A 19,301-nucleotide genomic window follows, 5' to 3' on the forward strand; every position below is an offset into this window, starting at 1 on the left:
CCTCCCGCCATCATAGACACTCCTTTTGATGATGCTCCAGAGGTTCTGAATGGGGTAGAGGTCAGGGGAGCATGGGGGTCACACCATAAGTTTGTCCCCTTTTATGCCCATATCAGCCAGAGATGCAGATGTTTTATGTGCAGCATGAGATGGTGCATTATCATGCATAAAAATGATCTTGCTGTGGAATACACGGTTCTTCTTCTTGAACCATGGCAGGAAGTGCTGTTTGAGAAACTCCACATAGATTATGGAGTTCATCTTTACCCCTTCAGGGATCCTAAAGGGGCCGACAATCTCTCTCCCCATGATTCCAGCCCAAAACATTACTCCACCTCCTCCTTGTTGGCGCTGTAGCCGTGTTTGCGTGGGGTGTCCATCAACCAGCCATCCTCCACTCCATCCATCTGGTCCATCGAGCGTTGCATGGCACTCATCCATGAACAAAACAGTTTTGAAATCAGTCTTCATGTAATGTTTGGCCCACTGGAGCCGTTTCTGTTTGTGTGAAGTGGACAGAGGAGGTCGACAGGATGGCGTATGCACAGCTGCAAACCTCTGAAGGACCCTGCATCTTGTTGTTCGGGGGACGTTGGAGGCACCAGCAGCTTCAAAAACTTGTCTGCTGCTATGACAAGGCTTTTTTGCCGCTGCTCTTTTAACCTGACGTAATTGCCTGTAGGAAAGAGTCCTCAATTTGCCCTTATCAGCACGCACACGTGTGTACTGTGAATCAGCTACATACTTCTTGATTGCCAAGACACTTCATCTTGATCATCCCACAATGTTGATTGTAGTCATGCCTTGACCTAAACACTCCACAATTTGTTGCTTCTCAGCAGCCGACACATCCTTTTTCTTTCCCATTTTGGCAGAAAATGTAGGCTGCTTAATAATGTGGGACAGCCTTCTTAAGTAGTCTTGCCTATCATTGGACACACCTGCCAAACTAATTAGCACAGGTGTCTGCAATTGCTTACAGTGATATAAAGAGCCCTGACACACATCACCATCAATGAGTTTAACTGACAAACAAACAAATTCTTCCCTTATCACTCCTAAACACTTTTTGCATAATAATTTGGAACACAGTGTACATGTGCTTTTCCACAAAACACCAGTGGTTCACGTAGTGAATCTTACAGTTCTAACTTGCCAACTGTGGTCTGTAAGGAGTTGTTCAATAAAGGGCCCAAAATTAAGATAACATAGATGGGAGAGGTCTCTATGAATTGTAATTCCTAAGTATTTGATACCCTGTGAGGGCCAGGCAAAGGGAAAGTTGGACTGGATGGAATCCTGTATGGATTTGGGGAGGGAGACATCGAGGGCCTCAGACTTCGCTGCATTGATTTTAAAATTTGACCATGTAACAAAGTGATCTATTTCAGCCATAACAGCATGGATGGATATATGTGTTTGAGTGATATATACTAGGACATCATCAGCAAATAGAGAGCACTTGTACTTGGTGCCTCCCACCTCAATCCACCTAATATTGGGGTTATGGCGAATTGATGAGAGCATGTGCTCCGTCACTAGGATGTATAAGAGAGGGGACAGAGGACATCCCTGCCTTGTCCCATTGGTGATTGTGAAAGGTGATGAAAATGTTCTAATGCACCCCCTGGGCCTTGGGACACCCGGAGCCGGACCCTTTTTGGTGGATGCTGGTGGTTGTAGTCTACGTGGCGGCGACCCGGTTCCGTGGCTCAGGGCGTTCAAACCAGTGGCGGAACTATTTATGTGGTTTTGATGTTTAAATGTCCGACTACGCCACCCGTGGATTGTGGTCAGAGTGAACCGCCGCTGCAGGGCAGACCGCTGAGGCTGGTGTTGTGGGTGCAGCAGAGCCTAGCATAACTCCCCACGGGAGGAGTATAGCCTCATGGCAGTGTAAGCGGAGGATGGGGGTGATGGTGCAGGGCAGCAGCAGTAACGACACGGAGTCAGTGATGCAGTCCAGGGCCTTTACTCACAGTTCTTATTATCCAGACCACGTCTGCAGGTAACGGCTGCCCACGTCGTACTGTGCTCACCAGGTGAGGGGCTCAGACAACTCCCAGATAACTTTGGAGCGCTTCAAATGACCCCCTTTGTGTGTCCTTTGTCTGGCCATTCTTACCAACCCTTCTGTCCGGCTACCTCGAGCCTCCTCTTGGTAAACTTGGCGCCAGTTTCCCTGACCCTATGTGGTGCCTTCCTAGCGGGTGTAGCGAGGGGCTGCGCCACATAAAATGTCACAGCCTCCGGGTTTCTAGCTGAGGGTCGTTTCCTGCCTCCACTAGTTTCGGGGACCGGTCTCCCCCTTTGTCCTGACCCCTCCACGCAGGTGGATTCGGGCGTGCGGTGGCGACTCGCCTGTCCGCACCCCTGGGATCCCTTCGTTCCTCGTTCCTGGAGCCTTCTCCACTCCTCTTCCTTCCTTCTCCCTCTTCCAGGCCTGGGCCTCTGTTACTAGGCCCGCCTCCGGAGCAGAGCTCATGCAGAGCCCCTGCTCCCTGTCACTTCTGCTAAGACTTCTCTGCACTGAACTAAGATGGTGCCCACCTTTTATACTCCCTTCTCAATGCACCCAGGAACTGCTTCCTCCCTGCTCCTGCACTACAGGGTTCCCCTTCCTCAGTGTTCCCTCCCCCCACTCCAGCCAGGGACAGGGACTGTCGTGCCCATCTCAGGGGCATATTGGTCGCCCTGCCCCACGGCAATGTGGTGTAATGCATGCAGGTGTCGGGTCCTGATCCACACTCCATCCTTACCTGAGATCGAGATATCACACCTCTGGGTGAGGTGCAATACCTCTGTAGCAACCGAGCCCTCAGGGTGCTACAGTTCCATTTATCTTCAGCCTAGGTGACGTATTGCGATACAGGGCCGTGATTTTGGCTATAAAAGGGTCCCCTAGACCCCTACCCCAAGCTTTTTAAGAGAATCATATATGGCGTGCCAGGAGACTCTATGGAATGCTTTCTCAGCATCCAACGAGAGTATCTAATTACAAATTTTTAACTGCATCTAGCCCAGGAAATACTTTGCGCCTAGTAGCAGTGTCTGCTAGTCAGCGGATTATCCCAGCTGTTAAGCAAGCTACACCACCTGTAGTTTGGACACTTAATTTTTTCAAAGGAAATGCTTCGGGACCACGGGATACTCAGTGGAGAGCATCAGGAGGCACCCCAAGGCATAGGGGCTGGGACTGGCAGTAGGATGCCTTGTGGTGGACAGCCGAGCTCGATCCTTATAAAAGCTTTTTAACTGCAGCAGCTTTAGTGGACGCTACTGGAGCTGGAATTACGCGGCTGCTGGCATGAGACTTGCCCTCCAATAGATCCTTGTAAATGGATTTAAAGTGTATTCATTCAAATTAGAGAGACAATTTAAATTAAAAAGCTTAGAGCTGCCTCCACCACAGGGGGGCTCGCTCGACCCACCAGCGGACAGGCACCAGTATTGGGAGAGGGGGGCTGGCCGTCAGGGTTCACCGCTGCTCTGGCACAAACCCGGCGACACGGAGGTGGCACGGGCAGGAGCGGACTGGCCGTGTCGGCTTCTCACTTTTTGGATTTTAGAAGGTCATGACATGCCTATATCTGTGACTCCCCCTCCTTTTACTCCTCCACCTCTTTTCTTTTCGCATGACTATATGTACTTGTCACTTTTCCATGTGTTAGTTGTGTCTTCTGAGCAGTTTGTCAGCTTTTGGACACCTTTGAAGGTGTTTTCTATGTGTTTCTATGTGTTTTTGTTTGCCTGTCATTGGTTTTAACGGTGTTCGAAGGTGTTCGACGAACAGGTCGACGAACAGTTCGGCGAACACACGGGTGTTCGACGAACCAAACCGAACTCGAACACTACGGGGGTGGCTCAACACTATTACAGACCTCTCCATTTTTTGTAGGTGGGAAAACTTGCAAAATCGGCAGTGTATGAAATACTTATTTTCCCCACTGTATATCTTTTAATGGCAATTAAAGGCTTTGTAGTATTCGGATTTTTGAGAAAAATTTAATTAAAGATAGCGAATTTGAATTTTTCACTCATCCCTATTTGTAATATTTAGTCAAATGTATTACTAATTTGAGATAAGACTAATCTATGCATATACTGTACATTCTAGAGTTTGGCAAAGCATAGTTTGCCCTTTTCAGAATATTTATGTAACTTAAAATAGGTTCAGTATGAAATTTTGTGAAAATGGAACTGATCCTAGAACATGCATCTTTGATGACTCGATACTAATTCTGTTTTTAATATAGAAACATAAGTAAAACATGCTTTAGAAATCAAGTAAATAATGATGCTTGGTATCACTTTTAAACATTTCTGAATTTGTACTATAATATTAATATGATAGACATAATATATGCAAACATACTGTAAGTCATCCATTTACACTAAAGTGGTTGTTCGGATAATAATCTCAGAAATTTGATTACAGTTCTATGTCTGACATCTGAAGATGAACAGTGATCTAACAGCATGGGAAATCAAATGGATTTAGATATAGAAAAACAGAAGTTATCAGATGACAAGCTATTTAATTATAAAACTTCAAATCAACAGGTATCTAACTATCTATGTCTTTGTGTTCAATGAATAGTTAACAATTTCTTTAGACTGGTAATAAAGAACCCAGGATTAATAAGAAATATAACCCACCACAGATAAATGGGTCAAATCTGATGTACAATGTGATTGTAATAAACTCACCTCATTGTCTGCCTGTGTTCCAGGCCAGCTATCAGACTTCCTCTTCCTGGTATATATATATATATATATATATATATATATAAAGACACATATGCATGTTTTTCTAAATATCTCACATGAAATCAGAATAAACCTTTCCCGTTTTAGGTCAATTAGGATTACCATCCCCCCGATGCCATCAGTTCATCAAGGATAACAGCCGGGGGGAGGTGGGGTTACACATATCCCACTGCTGCCACCAGTTTGTCATCGATAACACCAAAGAGATCACACAGATCCCAACGCCGTCACCAATTGTCTGACTAGTGATGGACGAGGTCAAGGCTGCTTCCACTACTACTAGGCTGGTTATTGGAGAACTCACAGTAAGCGTATGGTATATACCTCCAATTCCAATCCATGGAATATATATATACCCCAGCATGGTCACTGCAAACTCCACAATTACAAAATGAACTACTAGCTTCCACCACCAATTGTTTATACAGGCCGATTAGACACCCGTTACAGGTAGCATATGGCTTCAGGGGTGCGGTTTACACAGTAAGAAGATTAGAGCTATTAAATTTTAAATAGTTAATCTGGAAAGGTAGGCAGTGTTTATAAAAAATATACAAAGATGATCCAAAATGGGAACAAAACAATACGGTACATAAAATAATATACAATAAAAAGGAATAACGAAAGAGAAGTACTAAACCTGATGTTGCAGGAATGGCTCTTATCTTCATGGAGGATAGTGCTCTGATTAGGAAAATGGAGCACTGTCACATCGAACTATGTCTTCCAAAATGAACAATAACAGACACCGAAGCTCACAATTTTATTAGATCAAGGTTACGCCCACATATCGCCCCTTGGTGATCTCATATGGGGACCATTTGTGGGATGTGCTTGGTCTGTTAGAATTTTCTGAGATCCCTAACTTTCAGGATATCTTCACCCCTGGAAGTGCCAGGCGGTAGATATTGAAGTCGTGTTTTCTTTTGTGATTTTACCTTTCTATAGAGATAAAATATGACATGAATATCACCATCCATTGGACCAATACTAAGTTGGAGGAATTTGGCCTTACGGTGATGTGATTGAATGCATTATGATCGTCCCTTTGCTACGATGTGGAAAATATATCTTCCATAAATATCGGATCGATCCAAACCCTAATATTCATTTTTTACCACAGGCTCCAAAAAGTCTCAGAACAGTGCTTTGATCAGAGGAAGCACTTGCCTGGGAAGTACACTTTCCCACCTAAGCGTAAACAAATAACCGTCCTGATGGCTGGCTCCCAGAGCCCATCTCTTGTGGTAATTACCAGAGTAACCCGGTGCAAACTAGTAAAAAGGAAGCTGGCCATAGGAGAAGGGAGCATAGCCTGGGGCTGGAGCAAGTGCAGATGAGTAACAGTACCTCTCCTTTTATGGCCCATTTTAAAGAAATCAGCAAAATAATCTTGTGAGTAAAATTGTAGCTTTCAGTCCTTTATACTAATCCAACATCTCTCATCGTTACAGTACCCCTTCCAGTCTCGTATGCCAAAAGATTCCCATGAACTTTTTTATAGTGCAGAATTTAGTTAATTTTAGTTGATTGTTAGTATCAGTAGTGAAAATAGGAGCTTCCTTGACAGTGGGAGAGAATTAGTTGAGGACCAGAGGACATACAATAGTAAGGAAATATGAAAAGTACAGTACCTTTTTAATTTGAAAGAAACACTGTCACAAAGAGAGGTAAGCAAATGTGGCCAATTATCTTGAAGGAAATTTGAGAAAATCTGTAGGGATTGCTCCATAGATGGATTGATTCTTTCAGTTTGCCCATCACTTTAGGGGTAACAGGCAGAGGAAAAGTCTAAAGATATTTCAGATTTCTTCATAGAGCCCTCCAAAACCTGGAAACAAATTGTCCTCCACCCAGTCAGAGACTATACAGCTCAGAAATCAAGGAACCAAGAAATTTCTTTAAAGAAAATTTTGACCAGCTGTGAAGCAGATGGAAAACCAGGAAATGGAACAAAATTTGACATTTTGGAAAAACTGTTCCTCATGACACAAAGAGTAATGAACTATTGAGCCTCAGTTAGATTTGCAGCAAAATCTATAGAAATTTTAGAACAATTTTAGTTCCTGTGGAATCGGTAGAGGATGAAGAATACCAAGAAATGCTTAATGTGAAGATTTGAATTGTGTATACTGAGGACAGGATACAACAAGCTCCTTGACATCATGTTTACATTTAGGCCACCAATAATACTAGGGAAGACTTATGAAGTTCATTTTACTCTTGAGTGAACAGAAAGAAGAGAAGAATTGGCCCAAGTTAAAATCTTCTGGCATAGTGTTTTGCGTTGAGAAAGTGTCCTTTAGGTGGAGAATAGGTAGAAGAAGAAATGGAAGAAAGAATATGTTCAGGTCAATTGGTGCATATTCCAAGGCTTCACATGGGTCAAAGAACCTGAAAAGGGCATCAGCTCTGTGGTTTCTCGAAGCTGGATGGTAGGGGAGGATGAAGTCTAATAGTGAACAGAAGAGTGACCATCAAACTTGACAGGGATTCAGCCTATTTGCTGACAGAACATACTCTAGATTTTTATGGTTTGTATAGAAGGTCACCGGAAACATGTAGATATTGGTCTTGCTCAAGAGTTAATGCTATGGCTAATATTTCTCCACCAATTCGATCAGAAATGGAACAATTTTGCCAAAGAGAATTTCTTGGAATAAGGGTGGTGAAGTACTTGAGCAGTGGAAAAACAAGATTTAAGTTTACTGGAGGCTTAAACAACGGAATCTATTCAGTTCTAACAATTAGTGAACTTCCAACTGAGGGCTGAAATACGAACTACAACTTGAGAGTACTTCTTAATGAACAGACAGTAATAGCTTGCATAGCTTAGGAACCTTTGAGGGGCTTTAAAATTAACTGGCTGTGACCAATCTGAAATAGTAGCATCTATATGCAGGCCTTCCAAAGAGATAATGTATCCAAGGAAAGGCAATTCATGAAACTCATAGAGACATTTTTCTAGCTTGGCATAAACATGATTTTGAAGCAGTGTCTTCAAAATGGAGCAGACATGAAGGTGATGTGAGTCATAGTCTCTGGAGAATCAGATGTCATAAAGATAGATCAAGACATACTGGTACAGGACATCATGAATGCTTTAATTTATGAACTGCTGGAACACAGCTGGTGCATTGCACACTCAGAATGGCATGACTTGATATTCATAATAATCACAAATGTCAATTGAGTCTTCCAGTCATCGCCCTCTTTAATATGGATTAGGTTATATCACATCTAGTTTGGTGAAAATGTATGCTTCCTTGATCCAATCAAACTGTACAGTGATAAGGGAAAATAGATAACAGTCTTTCATAGTGATTTTATTCATGCCCCTATAGACACCTATAGTCTATACATGGTTTCAGGAACCCATTTTTCTTCTTTACAAAGAAGACATCTGTACCAGATTGGTTTGTAGATTTTTGAATGTACCCCTTTTGTTGGTTCTCATTAATGTAGGTAGACGTTGTTTCTGTCTCAGGAAGAGATAGAGGATATTGGGTGGTTCAGTGCCTAGGAGAAGAGATATAGTGCAGGCAAAAGGCTGATGTGGAGGTAGAGTTCCAGCCTACAGCTTGGAAAAGAAACCTGCAAAATCCCAGCAATGAATAGGGAAGTTGGAGAAAATTGTGATTGAGGAGAATTATAGAGAAGATGGTTAAGGAAGAGCTTTGAGACAACTTTGAAAACAGAAAAGCATCTGTGCATCAGAAAGTGGCAAAATTAAAAAAGAAATGTCCTAAAATGAAGTATTCCAGAATGAAAAGTCATATTCTCAGCTTGGAAGAGGATGCAATTACCAGGAATGCGGAACCATTCGAAAAGATTAGTTTTCAGATGTGTCCACATAGAAACAAAGGGAGCCAAGTACCTTGATTTTTAAATATTTTGTATATAGCAGTAATGCAATCTAAATTTAATGTATTCAATGTTTGCATATATTTTAGTGTATACAGAGACTGCTGTATCCTTCTGTTTGTAAATTATGCATTCATAGCAACGTGCACCTGTTCACACTTGCTTTATTTAGTTAGGAGGTGCTGGTCATTTTTTCTTTTTGTAAATAGATGATAAAGCGATGGATATAATAGGGTGCACACAAGCAGCACTGTGCACAGCAGCGCTCATTTCTACATTTTCACATGAGTTTCATGCATCATTGATATAATTTATTGGAGTACTATTTTCTCAGTGTTCTTGCAGTTTCATGGTGAGATTGAAGGATATAATCATTCAGATTGTTTTCCATTAAAAACTGAGCTAATAAAGTTGAAATCACATTTCTATATTTTTCCATTCCTTTTTTTTTCTGTCTCTGAAATTGAAATTGTATTAACCCTTAACTTCAATTCAATGCTAATGATAACATATATACAATGCAGGTGCTTACCTAGTTTTATTAAATATGATAGGGTAGCGTAACCCTGTCTGCTTGATGAAATGTATTGCTATACTGCCTGGATTTGACCTTTTCATGTTTCATAGATTGATTTCTTGGCAAAATCTGTTCTCCTGAGTTTACAGCTTCAGCAAACTGTGAGGATGACACGGTGCCCATGAGCCAATCGAAACAACAGTCCATTGGAAAGGTCATCTTCCTGTGTCATTAAAATTCATGATAATGAATTTAAAGGGAACAAGAATCCGCTCAACGTGAATCAATTCTCTTGGTGATAATTGTTTTGAGAATGACAAAAAGGAATCAATAGAAATCATTCCTTTAGCGATTTTAAGATGGCTGTTCCCTGATCTTTCAGACGCTGCACACATGAGCTTGCCAACTTCTGACAATCCCTGTCTTGTGAAAGGAAAGTTCAAATAGCTTCATTGAAGCCCTGCGTAGTTTTGCATTATATTTTGGCTCCGACATTGTTCATCTCCCTCTGTCAATCCCGCTGTTTGATATCTGCATTTGTCCTGGAAAGCTAATATTCCTTCTCCTAGTCTAGAGATAACCAGGCAGCCCTTTCATGCAAAACAGTCTTTTTCTACAAGAAAGCTAAAAGGTTTTCACATGTTTATTTCACAAGTGTGCTAAAATAAAAGAAATGTAACAAAGGTTTGCAGGATGTTAAATTATCCCTGCATACATCCATATTCTTAGACGTGTCAAGACTGTTGCAAAACAGCTGAAAAGTTCAACTGCGTCTTGTTTTTTGTTTTACTACTTTTTATATTTGGAATAAACTTTTTGCAGTTAGTTTCTTTGTCCTTCCATGGATGAAGTTTGATCTTGGTACAATGCGTTTTTACTTGCAGCTCAGACTGTGAACTGGAATGAACACTTTAACCTTTCTCATGAAAACCACAAAGGGCCACATTTGCTGAGCAGTGTTAGGCTACTTAGCATATTTTATCCAAAGTTAATACATGTTTAAATGAGATAGCCAAGGTTATTCATCAGCCTTTGCAATTGGTTAATGTGTCGGTTCCAGCTTTATGTCTCATTCAGGCAACATGGAGAAATGGCCGGAACAGTCGTATTAACCGCTTTGCAGGATGGAATGAATTGTGCTTGTGTGGGAAGAAAATGCCAAGGTTGTGTCAGTATTTCCACTTCTGCTTTATATACCATTATTATAGGTTTTTGTATATATTGAGGTCTTAAATTATTTGAGTAAATGCCCTATAAAAATGTCTTGTCTAATTTACTCACACATTGAATCTGTTCCGTGTATAACTATGGAAGACGTTTTCTCAGAGACTTCCAAGATTTGTTTTTTTATCACTGTCCAAAATTAAGGTTTTTACTTAAAGAAACACTCCTGTTATTTTTTATTCCCTAAACCTGTGTAAATTGTAGTGTAGTGTCAGTGTGTTAATATATTCACAAATCACCTCCTTCCTCAGTGTCAACGCCGTTTCGATCTTCTTCTGAGTCAAGTCCAGGCAATTGCAACCAGCTGGATCACTCTGCGCTCTACATGTGAGCCGGAAGTCTTTTCTACAATGTAAGTTTATAGAACTTCTTTCTGATACTCTATACTGTAGGTTCACACTGTAAAAGCCACTCCCAGCTGAAACTGGGCAGTGTAAACCAGCGAGTCCAAAGTGCCATCACGTGACTCAGAAGAGGAGCGGAATGGCGCTGGACACCGGAGAAAATGGCGATCAATGTGTATATTAATATACTGACACTACACTAACATTTACACCCGTTTAGGGAGTAATAAGCTGCTACTCCTGAATATAAACACTACAGCTTGGGATGTACTAGTACAGGGCCTGCCGCCACATACAATGTTGTACAATATATGTACAAAATACTGTTTATAGAGTTACAAATTTATCAGAGTGTTCTTCCTTGCGCTACCTTGGTGAATGATCACACTGCCTCACTAGCCAATCTGTTATTGGGTCAGCATATAACACTGCTTTTTTCTACAATATTGCTCGAACACAAAGCATACTTTGAAATGTCATACTTAACGTTTAAGTTACTTCAGTGGCTTTCTCTAATTCAGGGAAGTATATTCATCACATGCTGTAGGTATTTAGAGTACTCATCCAATTCGCCTCCAATTTATGTGTTTCAGATCAATGCTTCTCAAAGTGCAGGATATGGGTCCCCACCAGAACTCTGGCCAAAAGTGACAAGTCTCCTAAACTAATGTGCTGAAAAATATACTGAGCTATCAGCTAAAGATCACCAGCAGTTCCTAACGACGTAAACAATTCAGCCGGTAAGGCTCTATTTGTGAACCTAACCATGTTGTCCTTAGGAACCATCTCTAGGTCTAGCATGGGTGGCTCCGTTAGGAAGAAAGATGACACTATCCACCCACAACCCATTTGCTTCTTCTATCTTTGCATAGAAAAGATGATGTGCCGCTGATGAAGCCAGGAGCTTAAACCATGAATATAAGTTCACTTCCAATCACTCCAGTGCCACCAGTGCCTCAGTGTGTTGGCTATGTGCTACCAGTGTATTGTATCCTTTTGGCAGCAATGTGGCTAATGGTGGCAGGGTAGTTTGCATACTTATAGCTGCACAGCTTGGTACATGCTATCTTCTGCCTTATGTAATATCATTTTTATTATTCCACCGCTTAATATACTACCAACACCATCATTGCATCACCTATAATGTATCGGCAACACAACTAGTAAAAAAAGCCTTTTCTATATAGAAAAATTGTTCTTTCTATGAATTGATGAGCAGAATTTTGTGCTGCATTGGGGTATGTGGTACTGTTGACAGATATTTTACACTGCACTGTGGCATTTATTTGGTGCTTCGGGGAAGGTATTTTTTGCAGCACTTTGATATCTGGTTGGCAATCCTGGGGGGTATTTTGTGCTGCACTGTGGCAACCGAGGCTGCTAGGAGGCATTTTGTCAACTTCTTGTTGGAAGTTGGCTGGGGCTGATGGAATAATATGGGCACTGTATAGTGGAATTTGGGGCTGCTATAGAAGTATTTTGAATGCTGAGCAATAGTACTTATTTGCTGGTGAGTCCCCAACATCACCATGGAAGAGCAGGTGAGGTCCAAGTACCAAAAAATTGAGAAATCCTCTTTTAGACTACAATTTCTCCATACAATACAGTTTATAATAGTTTGAGTGTTAAAATATAGTATTATAGATACATTCTGAGCAAACCTATACATAGGGCCAAAGGGCGAAAATTCATGGTAAAGAGGTTCAAAGAAAACAAAATGGAGAATCTCTGTGCCATAAACCCCTTAATCCTGATGCTCAACACTAGGCATAACAGTACTTTAGTTTTGTCTGGAGTTCCTCTATGGAAAGTATATGCAGGGCTAGAGGCCTCCCTGGAGTGAGTGGTGAGGTCCCACATGTGCTGCATAACACCCACTCTACCTGCCAAAGCGCAGGTTATATAAATGAGACCCTGATACCAAACCAGCACTGATGGGGAAAACAAATAGAATTTATAACATTCTTGAATTAATCCTCTGTACTTTGACATATCACTTGAAAATAAAAAGTATAATATCCAATACAGGGGCCTAACATTAATAAAGCATTTATACTGTTATAACAAATATTGCATTCAACAGCTTCAGCAAGAATTTACCAAAATTGCTAGTGTTTTTCATTAACAATAACCATTGTCTTGGTCTTGAGATAATTGTCACTTGATTCAAGCTGCTCAAAGACACGGCAGCATAAATCAGAACATGTCCGTATAGTTGCAACCAGGTATATTTCAGAGTGTTTCAGAGAAAACATAGCTTAAATAGTGGGACAAGAACTATATGCAGAGACGACATTAGTCCAATACCGCCTTTGGCCAGTTTTTCCCACTGTTGCTACAGATTATGGACAGGTCTTGTGCCAGTGGACAAGTCTCATCTGGTCTTTATAAATATAACACCAAACGTACTGACTTTCTGGACATCAGTATGGAGGTGGATGATTCTTCTTTCCTTCAGATTGACGTCTTCAGGAAGGAAACTTTGGTGGATTCCCTTCTACATATCTAATCTGCTCACTACAGTACTACCATCAGGGCCATTCCGGTGGGCCAATTCCTCCGGATGAAGTGGATTTGTTAAACAGATGAACGCTTTGAGAAGCAGGCCGGAGATCTTAGGAACAGGTTCCTTCAGAGGGGCTACAGTCACAGGATTATTAAGACAGGATACAGCAGAGCCAAAAAAAACACTCATGGCCAATTACTTCAATCCAAGATTAAGGGGCAGGTATCTGGTCAGAAGATCAGATTCATTTCTACATATAACCACGAGTGGGAAACTATGAGGACCGCTATGAGGAAACATTGGTCGGTCCTCCTGACTGAGGCATGTTTGACTGAGTGCCTAGGGACAACTCCTTTGATGACCCCTAGGCATTCTAGAGATCCCAAAGATCTTTTGACCCATAACCATTATGCTTCTCGTGTCCCTAGCCCCTTTGAAGGCCAACGCCCCTTGAAGGGTTGTTTCCCATAAGGCCACTGTGTGGCTTGTGCCAACGTGTCCCGTGCTACCACCTTCAGCTCCGTAGCTGGTACTTGCCAATATATCATCAACAAATATATATCCTGTGGCACCACTCACGTGATCTATTATGCCATGTGTAGTTGCCCCAGGGTATATGTGGGCCTGACATCTAGGGAGTTGAGGGTTCAGGCGAGGGAGCATGTCCGTGATTGGGCACAGCTGGCATGGTTGATAATCCCTCCACATTGAAAACCTTGCTAAGGCACCTTAGAAAGTTTCATAACTGTAGTGCCAAAACGTTTGCTATTAAGGGGATTGACGTTGTGCAAGGGGGCAGTGACCTTAAAAAAATTCTTGCTCAAAAAAGACCCGATGGATCACCATTTTGGGATCTATGGTACCTCATGGGCTCAATGAGACCGTGAGCTTTGGACCTTTCCTGTGAACATGCATCTATCACTCCTTGGATTTTTCCCTTTTTTCCTTTTTATTGTCTTTATATGTATTGATGCTGTTATTTATTATGTTTATTTGTTATTTCTTTACCTGACAGTTACCCTTCCTCTATGGCATTATAAAATTAGGCTGATCTATGGTTGTTCTGGCCTTATGAAGAAATTCCAATAACAACATATCACTGGCTTAATGATGAGTTTGCTACCCACGCATTAGCAGGATGGATTGTGAACAAGACCTTCATTTATAGTTCTTTATCATTGGAATTTTTTCTTATCCTGCTAATATAATGTTTTTTAACGGTGCATCATCTGTCTTGGCTATATCTTGATTGATATTATATTTACCCTAACCTGCTGCTCTCTATACTTATCATCTATGATGATGTGCACATGCGTCCGCCCCTAGTCCGGTGCTGGTATCTCTTGTGGCATCTGTTCTGGACTGTGCACATGATCAGGAGCTATGGTGATGCTTCCCTGCTCCTACGCATGCACACGGCCCGTGACGCCTTTGGGAGATTCTTGGTGTTGTGGATGTTCGGGAGCACATGAGCCGCAGTGATCATCATTGATTGGTTGCCGGCTGTACCATGTGATCGTTTGACATGGAGATAAAAGGTCCTGGCAGGTTCATGTTTGTATTCCCCTATGATGAAGTGATTACTATTTGAAGCAAAACGTGCATAGGGGACATTGGGGTTCCTCCTGCATCTGGCTGACTGTGCGCTTGGTGCCCTCCCTATCTTAGGTATGTTCCTGTATCATGTTGAGTAGGTTGTGGGTCTGTTTGATTATAGGAGTATGAATGTTACATAAGCAGGGGACTATATGGTATGCCCTGCCAATCTGATACTGCACACTGCTGCTTTTTTCCCTCTTATTCAACTTACCCACCACTCAATTTATGTCTTGTTTGACAGAGGGTTTTCTTTTCCTTTCCTGTCTTCATTGTTATACTGACTCCCTTTCATACATATTAAGTACCATTGATCGCTCTCAGTCTGATTTTGGTCCGTCACATTGTTCTTTTGTCACTTTACGTACTGTTTTTAACTTAATAAAATTGTGCAATATAACTTCTTTAAGCAAATCTAAGATTCCAGTTTTCTCCTTTTTTCCATGGTTATATATAGAGTTGCTTTAGGGTCCAGGGGATACACTGGTTTTGCTTTGATTGCCCCATTATGGCATTGTTGTTCCATACAGGGTTCTGTTTTGTAACTGCCTATCATTGTGCAAACAGGCTCTGATTCATGCTGCACAATATTGTGCCCAAATAATAAATGTATGTATAAACAGCATAAGTACTTTCTAATATACATATAATAAAAATGTTCCAGGTCCTAATCAGATTAGGAAGCTGCATTACTGTCCCCTGCCATATCTATGCCATGTAATAAAGCCTTTAGACAGCTCCAGGCTGATTAGCAGAAAGAAAATTCTATCCTCATTTGGCCCATACAGGGACCTACGGATGTCTGCACCGCTACTTCCTCTATTTCTAATATACATCTATCAAGATAACCTGATCTGCTCACAATGTTAAGGTAAACATATTATTTTTATCTTCCTTTTTTAACCCCCTTATTTATTGTGGTAACTCCAAAAGATTTTGATTACTACGGTGCAATTACTGCATTACCTGGCGAGATACTTGTTTATATAATTAAGCCCCATCTATTATCTCCAGGAACTATTCATACTGTAGCTATGCATATGTTTGTATGTTCTTGCACATTTTATTAATTTGCACTTATATATATATATATATATATATATATATATATATATATATATATGTGTATATATATATATATATATATATATATATATATATATATACATACAGCATATCTATAGCTTAATAAAGTGTTTAGAGTGATTTACAAGGTTTTATAAATTTTCATGCTTGACAAAATTTAAGACATCATTGAGTTTCTATAATTTATAACTTTAATGACAATGGTTGTGGTAGTTGGTGTCATCTAGTAAAAGTTTTTTTTTTCTTATGTTTTCCTTGTAAATTGCTGTTTCCAGTAATATTGATTGTAAGTATTATACTTTATGGCTTAGAAATTTACACTTCTTGAGATCAATATAGCCATCATGAGACAGCATGAGACTGTGAGTCTACTGCTTTTATGTCTTTGTTTTCTAAATGTTGTCCTTCCTTCTCTGGCTGACTTCTTGCATAGTTGTCACACGTCCTGGTAATGTCAATTCCTCTATGTAAGGGCTCACTGCACTAAAGTCTACATTGGCAGCATGTTCACAGACTTGCTGAATGAAAGTACATTTATGCTATATGGATAAAAGTATTGGGACACACCTCTTAATCATTGAATTTAGGTTTTCATTCAGTCCCTTTTACTCACATATATTTTTCCAGCCCTTAGCTATCCAGGCTGCTTTTACAAGCATTTATGAAAGAACTAGATGGAGGGCCGATAAATCCGCATCAGGGGGGGCAGTGATGACATGTTGGGGGCAGGCTTTGAAACTTTGAGAATCTCTACCCCCATGTGCTCACCCACCTATCCACTCTCTCTTTCTCCCATGTGCTGACTTCTCCCGTCTGTGCTGTCTTGTGTATGTGGTGCATATGGCGTATACCAGGGGCGGACCTACCGCCCGTGCAGCCGGTTCATTGAACGGGGGCCCCCGTGGGAGAGGGGGCCCCTCCAGCCTCCAGCAGGGCCGCCATCAGGGCATGACTGCCCTGACTCCAGCATGGGGCCTGGCCAGTCGGAGCCCCTTCGGGGTCCCCATCTTGTGCGTCTCCTCATGGGGCCCCCTCGCCGTCACATGACCGGAGATGTCCCTGTGCTCAGCGTGGGCCCCCGGCCCCATACTGAGCGCAGGGACATCTCCGGTCATGTGACGGCGCCGGCACAATACTTACCCCTCCCCGTGCCTCCGCAGCATCTTCCGCGTCCTCTGACTGTGACGTCTCAGGTCAGAGGGCTCGGTGACGTCTTTACACCGCGCGCACTCTCTCCTGACCTGTCACAGTGCAGAGCGTGAAGACGCGGACGACGCTGGAGTCCGGAGCAGCGACAGCAGCAGGTAAGAAGTGAGGTGAGTATTGGATTTTTTTATTTTATTCATGTATGGGGGCATGGGGCATTATATGGGGGAGGGGGAGGGGGGAATTTACATCCTGCATGGGGCATTATAAGAGGGGGAGGGGGAATTGACTTCCTGCATGGGGCATTATATGGGGGTGGGGGGGAGTGTGACATCCTGCATGGGGCATTATATGGGGGTGGGGGGGAGTGTGACATCCTGCATGGGGGTATTATATGGGGGTTAGTATTCTGTATGGAGCATTTTATGGGGGCCAGTATCCTGTATGCAGTGGTATATGGGGACCAGTATCCTGCATTGAGCGTTATATGGGGACCAGTATCCTGTATGGAGCATTATATGGTGCCCATAATACTGTATGGAGGACTATACTATCCGGTCAGCAATGTGCGCTGAGGATATCGCTCATGTAATGTAGTAAGTGAAATCCTTGGCCTTGTACTATATATATATATACACTGTGTTCCAAATTATTATTGGTCATTTTTGAAATTATAAGCATTAGCAGGTTATTACAAACTGAAATTAAACAGTTTTCAACTCAAAACTTTATTCTAGGTGATGTTACATTTGCACAAAGGACCCCTTTTTCGAAAGGAGCTTCTGAACTCTCTCGTCCATTGAATTTGTCAGGTTTCGGATGGTTTCTGCTTCAATTGTTTTGCATGAGGACAGAATACCCTCCCAGAGCTGTTGCTTAGATGTGAACTGCCTCCCGCCATCATAGACACTCCTTTTGATGATGCTCCAGAGGTTCTCAATGGGGTTGAGGTCAGGGGAGCATGGGTGCCACACAATAAGTTTGTCCCCTTTTATGCCCATAGCAGCCAGAGATGCAGATGTGTTATGTGCAGCATGAGACGGGGCATTATCATGCATGAAAATGATCTTGCTGCGGAATGCACGGTTCTTCTTCTTGAACCATGGAAGGAAGTGCTGTTTGAGAAGCTCAACATACATTATGGAGTTCATCTTTACCCCTTCAGGGATCCTAAATGGGCCGACAATCTCTCTTCCCATGATTCCAGCCCAAAACATTACTCCACCTCCTCCTTGTTAGTGCCGTAGCCGTGTTGGCGTCCATCAACCAGCCATCCTCCACTCCATCCATCTGGTCCATCGAGATCATTTCATGAATGATAATACCCCGTCTCATGCTGCACATAACACATCTGCATCTCTGGCTGCTATGGGCATAAAAGGGGACAAACTTATGGTGTGGCACCCATGCTCCTCTGACCTCAACCCCATTGAGAACCTCTGGAGCATCATCAAAAGGAGTGTCTATGATGGCGGGAGGCAGTTCACATCTAAGCAACAGCTCTGGGAGAGTATTCTGTCCTCATGCAAAACAATTAAAGCAGAAACCATCCAAAACCTGACAAATTCAATGGGCGAGAGAGTTCAGAAGCTCCTTTTGAACAAGGGGTCCTATGTGCAAATGTAACATCACCTAGAATAAAGTTTTGAGTTGAAAACTGTTTGATTTCAGTTTGTAATAACCTGCTAATGCTTATAATTTCAAAAATGACCATTTTTTTTTTCTTTAATAAAATGAAAAGGTTGAAAACTCTGCTGTGCATAATAATTTGGAACATGCATTTTGAGTGCAGTTTGAGTTTTTTATTTTTTTAAAAATATACTGTTATCATAGGCAGTTTGTACAAAAACCTTTCAATTGTACTCTAATAGTTATTTGCCTGGAAAATTACAATGACTGCAATTCATATAGGTAATTTGAGAAAATCTGAGAAAATATTATTTGCATAATAATTTGGAACACAGTGTACAGTGTGTGTGTGTGTGTGGTGCATACGGCATATACAGTGTGTGTGTGTGGTGCATACGGTATATTCAGTTTGTGTATGGTGCGTACGGCGTATAGTGTGTGTGTGTGTGGTGCGTATGGCGTATACAGTGTGTGTGTGTATGTGGTGCGTACGGCATATACAGTGTGTGTGTGTGTGTGTGGGGCGGCATATCCAGAGTGTGTGTGTAGTGCATATGGTGTATACATTGTGTGTTGTGCATACGGCATATACAGTGTGTGTGTGTGTGTGGTGCGTACG

The sequence above is a fragment of the Phyllobates terribilis genome, unplaced genomic scaffold (assembly GCF_046119375.1).
Source record: "Phyllobates terribilis strain yellow unplaced genomic scaffold, ASM4611937v1 Scaffold_11__3_contigs__length_659146591, whole genome shotgun sequence".
Lineage (NCBI taxonomy): Eukaryota > Metazoa > Chordata > Amphibia > Anura > Dendrobatidae > Phyllobates > Phyllobates terribilis.